This window comes from Arachis stenosperma, chromosome 10, assembly GCF_014773155.1.
Source record: "Arachis stenosperma cultivar V10309 chromosome 10, arast.V10309.gnm1.PFL2, whole genome shotgun sequence".
Taxonomy (NCBI): domain Eukaryota; kingdom Viridiplantae; phylum Streptophyta; class Magnoliopsida; order Fabales; family Fabaceae; genus Arachis; species Arachis stenosperma.
This window is the reverse complement of record NC_080386.1, coordinates 79062446-79073225: the sequence shown is the minus strand read 5'-3', so window position 1 is coordinate 79073225 and position 10780 is coordinate 79062446.

Sequence of the window (10780 nt, the reverse complement as noted above, 5' to 3'; positions counted from 1 at the left end):
TACTGTGATGCAGAACATGGAATTTGTATGCTATTTGAGAACTTGCTGATTTTAATTATATAAAAAAGGTCATCCCAAAAAGAAAAATACACAGATACTAAGAGTTGAAATATATTAGAATCCATTAAATTTGCCTTGGAAGCTGGGAGATCCCATGAGAGAAGTTGATTCTTGAAAGATTAAGTCTCAAACTTTGAAGCCTTGATGTTGTAATAGATGAAGTTCTAAATTCTGTATTCATTGCATCATATATTAGATTGCTATAGAGTAGTACGGTATAATCATATCGTCATTATGTTGTAAAATGAAAAAAGTATCATTCTTATGAGCTTGGCCAATGCTTCACGTCTTATTTTAATTTCCCCATGCAAATTGCAATGAGAAATTCCCAATAATTTCATCGTAAACAATTAAACATTCGTTCAAATTCATTGACATTATTAAGTTAATTTGTCCAAATGTTGAGTGCCTCAAATAAGGAAAATAGATGAAAAATAAAATGAAAAAAATAAAAACATATGTATGATACATTTTTCATCCCTTTTAATACTTAATTTTACTTACAAGCTATTTTGAATCGAAACATAACTATCATATTGCAAAAGAAAATTGTAGCTCATCCTGTGAAAAAAATTAATCTGTTGTTATTTGATTTTGTGCAGTGTAAACACAAAAAGTGCATCCAGTATTGGTATAACGAAAAAAGAGACATAATTTGTGAGATATGACATCAGGGATATTTTGGTGTTTTATTTGTGTGTAATTATATTCCTATAATTTTATATTCCATCAATTTTGTTGTTTTATTTCTAAGATATCTTACGAGAAAAATGAGTATGTTGAACAAGAATGTTGAAAGAATGGGGTTAATTTTATCTTGAATTTCTTAAAGTGAAGAGATTTGTTTGGTCCATAAGTGGAGAGGCTTTTAGGCAGATGGGTATTATTCTTTAATTCTTGGAACCATATGAAAAATTGATATCCTCACTTTTTGCTTTCAGTAAGAAAATTCGAGTTTTTATCTCGAAGGATGTTTGCCTTCCATTTTAGGATACACTACTAGAATTTAGACATTTACTAACACTTTTTATCTAACATTTTTAAAAATGTTAGTAATACTAATAAAATCTTATTTTTAGTAACATTTATAAAATAAATGTTACAAAATATATTTTTCTTAAAAGAAATAAAAAAATTAGATTTAAATGTTACTAAATGTGTAAACATGTGAAAATTATACTGGCAGATTATCTTTTAATCTCTTTCACATTCTTCACAACAGAGAAAATCACTCCCAAGTTCCAAGTTCCAAGTTCCAAGTTCCATGGCATTCGCATCTCCTTCCTCTGCACTTCATCTTCTTCCTCAATCTCAATCGCAATCTGAATCATTCTCCAGATTCAAATTCTCCTCTCAATTTTGGTAAGCATTTTCTCTCTTCTTTAACTTTTTTCTATTCACTCAGTTCTTCAATTTCTCGTCTCTTACTAATTTTGATCCAGATCTGAATCATGCATATGTAATTTCTCGCCTCTGGTTCATCCTTTCGTCGCCTACACTGTCATTGTGCCATTCTCTTCTCGCCTGCGCCATCGTCTTTTCCGTAGTCGTCTTCTCGCAGGTTCCATCGTTGTGTTATCTTCTTGTTCCTTCAATCCTCTTTAATCATTACAAGATGATTAATCTGTAATTAATTTGATCTATAATTATTAGTTAATTTAGATTTTTAATTGGTTATTTAGTAGTTAGGTTTTAATTAAGTTGTTTATTTGAATTTAGGTTTTGAATTTAGGTATAAATGAGTTTAGTTACATTGTCTTTTTAATTATTATTCATTCTGTTTTGCCAATTTCTTGCTTATATTATCTAGCGGTCCGATGCCAACCGACCAGAAGCAACTATTTCTTGCAAGTGTAGCATAATAAAGGAGCAGAACAAGCTTAAGCTCTACAAGGTCAAAAGTCTATGATTTGATTAGTTGATTAGAAAATGTTAGCAAAACGTGTTACACTTGCTTTTTTTCATTTCCATCTTTCAGTATATTTGATCCCTTTTTCATCCTCATGTTGGAAATTAAATATCACTTGTAATTGTAGGTCGAACTAAATTATGTTCGCCACATGGTCACAGATGTGTCCTGTCCTGCTAAGAACCTTGATCTCAGACTAATGCTATGCACCAAAAGGATCATCGCAGCTCCAAAAGTAGGTGTCATTTTTATTCACTTCTAAAGATTACATCGTGCCAATTTTTGTGTCTAGAGATTTTGGTTATATAGTTTTCACAATCCTTCTGTTTTCTTTATCTTTTATTACATGTCAAATTGAATTGCTAAAGCATAGTTTTTATCCATTTCTTAAATAGAAAAAGGAACATAGATAATGCAATTGAACTTACTATATGTGCTCTTATCCCAGGATGATGAAATTCAATGCATTCAAAAGTTGATTGATTCTGCAGTTCTAGATAAAACAAAGTCATATTAATAATGCAAAAAAAAATTAAGGAAATGAAACCATTTTGCTACAAACAAGCAGCCATCAGAGAGCAAAATGACTATAATTTTTAAACTTGTCATATAAGCTTTTTCATTCATTCATTCAATCCTTCGTTCCCCCTTACTTCCCTTGGTCCTCTCATAAGAAGTGCTAGCACATTACTATTACTTTTATTTTCATTTGTCATTTTGGTTAGATGCACAATTATAAAAAATGTTACGATTCACTATTGGAAATTCATGCACGAAGGATATCCACATTTAAGAACTATTCTTTCCTAATAAAGACATGATGGACTTTAATTTCTTCACCACATGTGGTAAATACGCCCTTCAGTTCACAGCATATTCTCTTTCTTCAAATGTCTTGGCTGCTTTGTTGTTCATAATATATATATATCACTTAAACATTTTTGTATGAATTGAAGAGTGTGCTCATGAGTTACAAAAGAAAGAAATAGAAGGTTTAAGATCTTAATTTCTTTTTACAAGTTTAAAATAAATAACAGAAATTTGAATATTTTGTTATATACTTTTATAATTTTATCATTTACCAAAATATTTGAGATAAAATGGTAAATACTAATAAATAGAAATATAGTAATTTATTGGAATAAAGAGGTAAATTAATTTATCAATTGTTCCCTATCATTCACTTTGATACTCTGCATTCTGCAATGTTTGAGTGATCAATTCATCAAGCATGTGCTGTGCACTCACTTTACCTCATCTTCACAACTCTACACTCAAAATCAAAATCATTCATTCCCTGCTTGCAACTTCTTGTAACTAACAAAAATTATTACTACATCCAGATTAATTGATAAATTTATTATCTAATATTTGCTCAACCTATTTAATTTCGGTTACTCCTTTCAATTTTTGCCACATAAGTTTCAGATTTTACACAGATTCTATTTTTGAATTACCAAGTCCAGAGAGAGCTGGACTGACAAAGAACACGACAAGTTTCTAGAAGCTCTTTAGCTGTTAGTCTCTAATTTTCATAATTCTATTTTTATTTCTTATTTTCTTTCTTCTTTTATTAGGACAAAATAAAATTGCATTTCTATGTTCTTTGACTTATTTTCGTGGTTCTTATTGCCAATTTAGAGTTTTTTTACTATCATTCTTAGTATTCTTTTAAGTTTAAACACCTGATATAGTTGGCCTTTTTGCACTGAGAGAGAAGAATAAGAAATTAAAAAAGAGAAAAGAAAGAATTATTATTTCCACCTTATAGAAGTGAAAATTATTATTTCAACCTTTTCCATGGCTATGGTTACTGGTTTGGTCATGAAATTCTTTAACTCAACTTTTAGATCCTCATGAAATTCTTTAACTAAATTTCTTTATTTCTTTCGTTCATTGTTATATTCTTTATTTTCATTTAATTTGTTCTTGTTTCTTGTTTAAGAGTGGAATGCATGTATACTGGTGGACGAAATTGTGATTCTTAAAGTTGTACTCCTTGTACTTTTATGGAATTTGAAATTGGCACGTGTGGACACAACTCCGTTCAACTTAACCAGGAAGTGTACTGGGTCATCCAAGTAATACCTTACGTGAGTAAGGGTCGATCCCACAGAGATTGTTGGTATGAAGCAAGCTATGGTCACCTTGTAAATCTCAGTTAGGCAGATTAAATTGGTTTATGGTTTCGAAAATTAATAATAAATAGAAAATAAAAAGGGATAGAAATACTTATGTAAATCAATAGTGGGAATTTCAGATAGGTGTATGGAGATGCTGTGTTCCTCTTGAAACTCTGCTTCACTACTCACTCTTCCTTCAATCCTTCTTACTCCTTTCCATGGCAAGCTGTATGTAGGGCATCACTATCATCAATGGCTACTTTTGATCCTCTCGGGAAAATGGTCCTATGCGCTGTCACTGCACGGCTAATCGTCTGGAGGCATCACCCTTGGTTGATAGCTACATCCCATCCTCTCAGTGAAAATGGTCCAAATGCTCTGTCACAGCACGGCTAATCATCTGTCGGTTCTCAATCAGGTTGGAATAGAATCCATTGATTCTTTTGCGTCTGTCACTAACGCCCAGCCTTCAGGAGTTTGAAGCTCGTCACAGTCATTCAATACCGGAATCCTACTCGGAATACCACAGACAAGGTTAGACTTTCCGGATTCCCAGGATCCTACTCGGAATACCACAGACAAGGTTAGACTTTCCGGATCCTCATGAATGCAGCCATCTATCTAGCTTATACCACGAAGATTCTGTTGGGGAATCTAAGAGATATGCGCCCGGCCTAAGGTAGAACGGAAGTGGTTGTCAGTCACGCGCGTTCATGGGTGAGAATGATGATGAGTGTCATGGATCATCACATTCATCAAAGTGTTGTGCAACGTATATCTTGGAATAAGAATAAGAGGGAATTGAATGAAAAGTAATAGTAATTGTATTGAAACTTGAGGTACAGCAGAGCTCCACACCCTTAATCTATGGTGTGCAGAAACTCCACCGTTGAAAATACATAAGTAAAAGGTTCAGGCATGGCCGAATGGCCAGCCCCCTGAGTGATCAAGAGACCGAATAATCAAAGGCTAAACAATCAAGAGATTAAACTGTCAAAAGATGTCTAATACAATAGTTAAATGTTCTATTTATAATAAACTAGCTCCTAGGGTTTACATGAGTAAGTAATTGATGCATAAATCCACTTCCGGGACCCACTTGGTGTATGCTTGGGCTGAGCTTGATCTATCCGCGAGCTGAGGCATTTATTGGAGTTGAACTCCAAGTTATAACGTGTTTTGGGCGTTCAACTCCGGATCATGACGTGTTTCTGGCGTTTAACTCCAGACAGCAGCATGTACTTGGCGTTCAACGCCAAGTTACGTCGTCAATTTCCGAATAAAGTATGAACTATTATATATTGCTGGAAAGCTCTGGATGTCGACTTTCCAACACCATTGAGAGCGCGCCATTTAGAGTTCTGTAGCTCCAGAAAAGCCATTTCGAGTGCAGGGAGGTCAGATTCCAACAGCATCAGCAGTCCTTTTGTCTGCCTTTTTCAGAGTTTTGCTCAAGTCCCTCAATTTCAGCCAGAAATTACCTGAAATCACAGAAAAACACACAAACTCATAGTAAAGTCTAGAAATGTGAATTTAACATAAAAACTAAGGAAAACATCCCTAAAAGTAGCTTGAACTTACTAAAAACTACCTAAAAACAATGCCAAAAAGCGTATAAATTATCCGTTCATCACAACACCAAACTTAAATTGTTGCTTGTCCCCAAGCAGCTGAAAATCAAATAGGATAAAAGGAAGAGAATATACTATAAATTCCAGAATATCAATGAATATTAATTATAATTAGATGAGCGGGACTTGTAGCTTTTTGCTTCTGAACAGTTTTGGCATCTCACTTTTTCCTTTGAAGTTTAGAATGATTGGCTTCTCTAGGAACTTAGAATTTCGGATAGTGTTATTGACTTTCCTAGTTAAGCATGTTGATTCTTGAACACAGCTACTTATGAGTCTTGGCCGTGGCCCTAAGCACTTTGTTTTCCAATATTACCACCAGATACATAAATGCCACAGACACATAACTGGGTGAACCTTTTCAGATTGTGACTTAGCTTTGCTAGAGTCCCTAGTTAGTGGTGTCCAGAGCTCTTAAGCACACTCTTTTGCTTTGGATCACGACTTTAACCACTCAGTCTCAAGCTTTTCACTTGGACCTTCATGACACAAGCACATGGTTAGGGACAACTTGGTTTAGCCACTTAGGCCTGGATTTTATTTCCTTGGGCCCTCCTATCCATTGATGCTCAAAGCCTTGGATCCTTTTTACCCTTGCCTTTTGGTTTTAAGGGCTATTGGCTTTTTCTGATTGCTTTTTCTTTTTCTTTCTATATAATTTTTTTTTTCGCAAGCTTTTTCTTGTTCACTGCTTTTTCTTGCTTCAAGAATCAATTTCATGATTTTTCAGATCCTCAATAACATTTCTCTTTGTTCATCATTCTTTCAAGAGCCAACAATTTTAACATTCATAAACAACAAGATCAAAAGACATATGCACTGTTCAAGCATTCATTCAGAAAACAAAAGTATTGTCACCACATCAATATAATTAAACTAAATTCAAGGATAAATTCGAAATTCATGTACTTCTTGTTCTTTTGAATTAAAACATTTTTCTTTTAAGAGAAGTGAAGGATTAATGGAATTTATTCATAGCTTTAAGACATAGTTACTATATACTGATGATCATGAAGTAGAGACACAAAACATAGATAAACACAGCATAAAAACTGAAAAGCAGAAAGAAATAAGAACAAGGAATGAATCCACCTGAGTGAGGGTGGCGCCTTCTTGAAGGTCCAATGGTGCTCTTTGAGCTCCTCTATGTCTCTTCCTTGCTTCTGTTGAATGATTCCTAGTAATTTTGGTGTTTCTACCCTTAGTTGCTTCCAATATTTGTGTGGAGGACAACTTATCCCCTGAGGTATCTCAGGGATCTCTTGATTTGCAGCCACATGTTCTACCGCTGAGCTATAAACCCTTTACATGAGTCTTTCCATCTCCCATGACTCAGAGGTGGAGGCTTTTATCTTCCCTTTGAGGTTTCTCTGGCCTTAGGTGCCATTAATGGTAATGGAAAAGCAAAAAAAAACTATGCTTTTACCACACCAAACTTAAAATATTGCTCGCCCTCGAGCAAGAGGAGTAAGAAGAGAAGAAGAAGAAGAAGAAGAAAATGGAGGAGAGTGAGGGGAGATGGATTCGGCTATATGGGTGGGATTGGGTGGGAAAGAGAAGTTGAATTGTAAAGGTAGGTGGGGTGTATGGGGAAGAGTGGATAAATGTAGGTGGTGAATGAAAAACAGAAGGGATGACCATGAATGGAGAGAGAGAGGGCGAGGTAGATGGGGATCCTGTGAGGTTCACAAATCCTGAGATGATCCTGTGAGGTCCACAGATCCTGAGGTGTCAAGGAATTCCATCCCTGCACCAAATAGGCATGTAAAATGCCTTTGCATACCATTCTGGCGTTTAAACGCCGTGTGGTGCACATTCTGGGCGTTCAACGCCCATGTAGAGCATGTTTCTGGCGTTGAACGCCAGTTTCATACTTGTTACTGGCGTTCAGCGCCAGCCTTTCTTCTCTAGGCACATTCCTGGCGTTCAGCGCCAGAATGTTGCTTGTTTCTGGCGTTCAGCGCTAGAATGTTGCTCTGTTCTGGCGTTGAACGCCGGCCAGATGCATCTTACTGGCGTTGAACGCCAGCCTGTGCTTCCTCCAGGGTGTGATTTTTTTCTTCTGCTGTTTTTGATTCTGTTTTTAATTTTTATGATTTTTTCGTGACTCCTCATGATCATGTACCTAATAAAACACAAAATAACAATAAAATAAAATAAAATAGAAATTAGATAAAAATTGGGTTGCCTCCCAACAAGTGATTCTTTAATGTCAATAGCTTGACAGTGGCTCTCATGGAGCCACAAGGTGATCAGGTCAATGTTGTATAGTGCCAATACCAAACTTAGAGTTTGGATATGGGGTCTTAACACCAAACTTAGAGTTTGGTTGTGGCCTCACAACACCAAACTTAGAGTTTGACTGTGTGGGCTCTTCTTGACTCTGAACTGAGAGAAGCTCTTCATGCTTACTCTCTTTTGTCACAGAGGGATGGCCATGTGCCTTAAACACAAGGTAGTCCCTATTCAATTGAAGGACTAATTCACCTCTGTTGACATCTATCACAGCTCCTGCTGTGGCTAGGAAAGGTCTTCCAAGGATGATGCAATCATCCTCTTCCTTCCTAGTGTCTAAGATTATGAAATCAGCAGGGATGTAAAGGCCTTTAACCTTTACTAGCACGTCCTCTACTAATCCATAAGCTTGTCTCAATGACTTGTCTGCCAATTGTAATGAGAACAAGGCAGGTTGTACCTCAATGATCCCCAGCTTCTCCATTACAGAGAGTGGCATAAGATTTATCCCTAACCCTAGATCACACAGAGCTTTTTCAAAGATCATGGTGCCTATGGTACAAGGTATTAAGAACTTGCCAGGATCTTGTTCCTTTTGAGGTAGAGTTTTCTGAATCCAAGTATCTAGTTCACTAATGAGCAAGGGAGGTTCACTTTCCCAAGTCTCATTACCAAACAACTTGGCATTCAGCTTCATGATAGCTCCTAAATATTGAGCAACTTGCTCTCCAGTCACATCTTCATCCTCTTCAGAGGATGAATAGTCTTCAGAGCTCATGAATGGCAGAAGGAGATTTAATGGAAACTCTATGGTCTCTATGTGAGCCTCAGATTCCTTTGGATCCTTAGTAGGAAACTCCTTCTTGCTTGAGGGACGTCCCAGGAGGTCTTCCTCACTAGGATTTTCGTCCTCCTCCTCCCTTGTGCATTCGGCCATATTGACTATGTCAATGGCTTTGCATTCTCCTTTTGGATTCTCTTCTGTATTGCTTGGGAGAATACTGGGAGGAGTTTCAATGACTTTCTTACTCAGCTGGCCCACTTGTGCCTCCAGATTTCTGATGGAGGATCTTGTTTCACTCATGAAACTGAAAGTGGCCTTTGACAGATCAGAGACTATATTGGCTAAATTAGAAGTGTTTTGTTCAGAATTCTCTGTCTGTTGCTGAGAAGATGATGGATATGGCTTGCTATTGCTCAGCCTGTTGCGTCCACCATTGTTAAAACCTTGTTGAGGTTTTTGTTGATCCTTCCATGAGAAATTTGGATGATTTCTCCATGATGAGTTATAGGTGTTTCCATAAGGTTCACCCATGTAATTAACTTCTGCCGGGCAGGGTTCTCAGGATCATAAGCTTCTTCAGAAGCTGCCTCTCTAGTACTGTTGGATGCATGTTGCCATCCATTCAGATTTTGAGAGATCATGTTGACCTGTTGAGTCAACACTTTGTTCTGAGCCAATATGGCATTCAGAGCATCAATTTCAAGAACTCCTTTCTTCTGAGGTATCCCATTATTCACGGAATTCCTTTCAGAAGTGTACATGAATTGGTTGTTTGCAACCATATCAATGAGTTCTTGAGCCTCTTCAGGCGTTTTCTTTAAGTGAATAGATCCACCTGCAGAATGGTCCAATGACATTTTCGAAAATTCAGATAGACCATAATAGAATATATCTAATATGGTCCATTCTGAAAACATGTCAGATGGACATCTTTTGGTCAGCTGCTTGTATCTTTCCCAAGCTTCGTAGAGGGATTCACCATCTTTTTGTTTGAAGGTTTGAACATCCACTCTCAGCTTGCTCAGCTTTTGAGGAGGAAAGAATTTATCCAAGAAGGCAGTGACCAGCTTATCCCAGGAGTCCAGGCTATCTTTAGGTTGTGAATCCAACCATATTCTAGCTCTGTCTCTTACAGCAAAAGGGAAAAGCATGAGTCTGTAGACTTCAGGATCAACTCCATTCGTCTTTACAGTCTCACAGATCTGCAAGAACTCAGTTAGAAATTGATAAGGATCTTCAGATGGAAGTCCATAAAACTTGCAGTTTTGTTGCATTAAAGCAATTAGTTGAGGCTTCAGCTCAAAGTTGTTGGCTCCAATGGCAGGAATGGAGATGCTTCTTCCATCAAACTTGGACGTTGGCTTTGTGAAGTCACCAAGCATTCTCCTTGCATTATTATTATTATTTTCGGCTGCCATCTCCTTCTCTTGTTCGAAAATTTCTGAAAGGTTGTTTCTGGATTGTTGTAATTTAGTTTCTCTTAGTTTTCTTTTCAGAGTCCTTTCAGGTTCTGGATCAATTTCAACAAGAGTACCTTTTTCCCTGTTCCTGCTCATATGAAAGAGAAGAAAACAAGAAAAGAAAGAGGAATCCTCTATGTCACAGTATAGAGATTCCTTTATGTTAGTAGAAGAAGAAAGGGGAGAAGAATGTAGAAGAGGGGATTCGGATAATTAGATGGAGAGAGGTGAAGAGAAGTGTTAGTAATTAAATAATTAAATAGAATAAGAGAAGAGAGGGGAAATTTTGAAAATAATTTTAAAAAGGGGTTAGTGATTTTCGAAAATTAGAGATAAATTGTAATTAAAATTAAAACATGAAACATTTAGTTAATTAAAAAGAATTTTTGAAAAAGAGAGAGATATTTTCGAAAATAGAAGAGGGAGAAGTAGTTAGGTGGTTTTGAAAAAAATAAGAAACAAACAAAAAGTTAGTTAGTTGATTGAAAAAGATTTGAAATCAAAATTTAAAAAGATAAGAAGATAAGAAGTTAGATAAGATGTTTTTGAAATCAAATTTTGAAAAAGATAATTTTTTT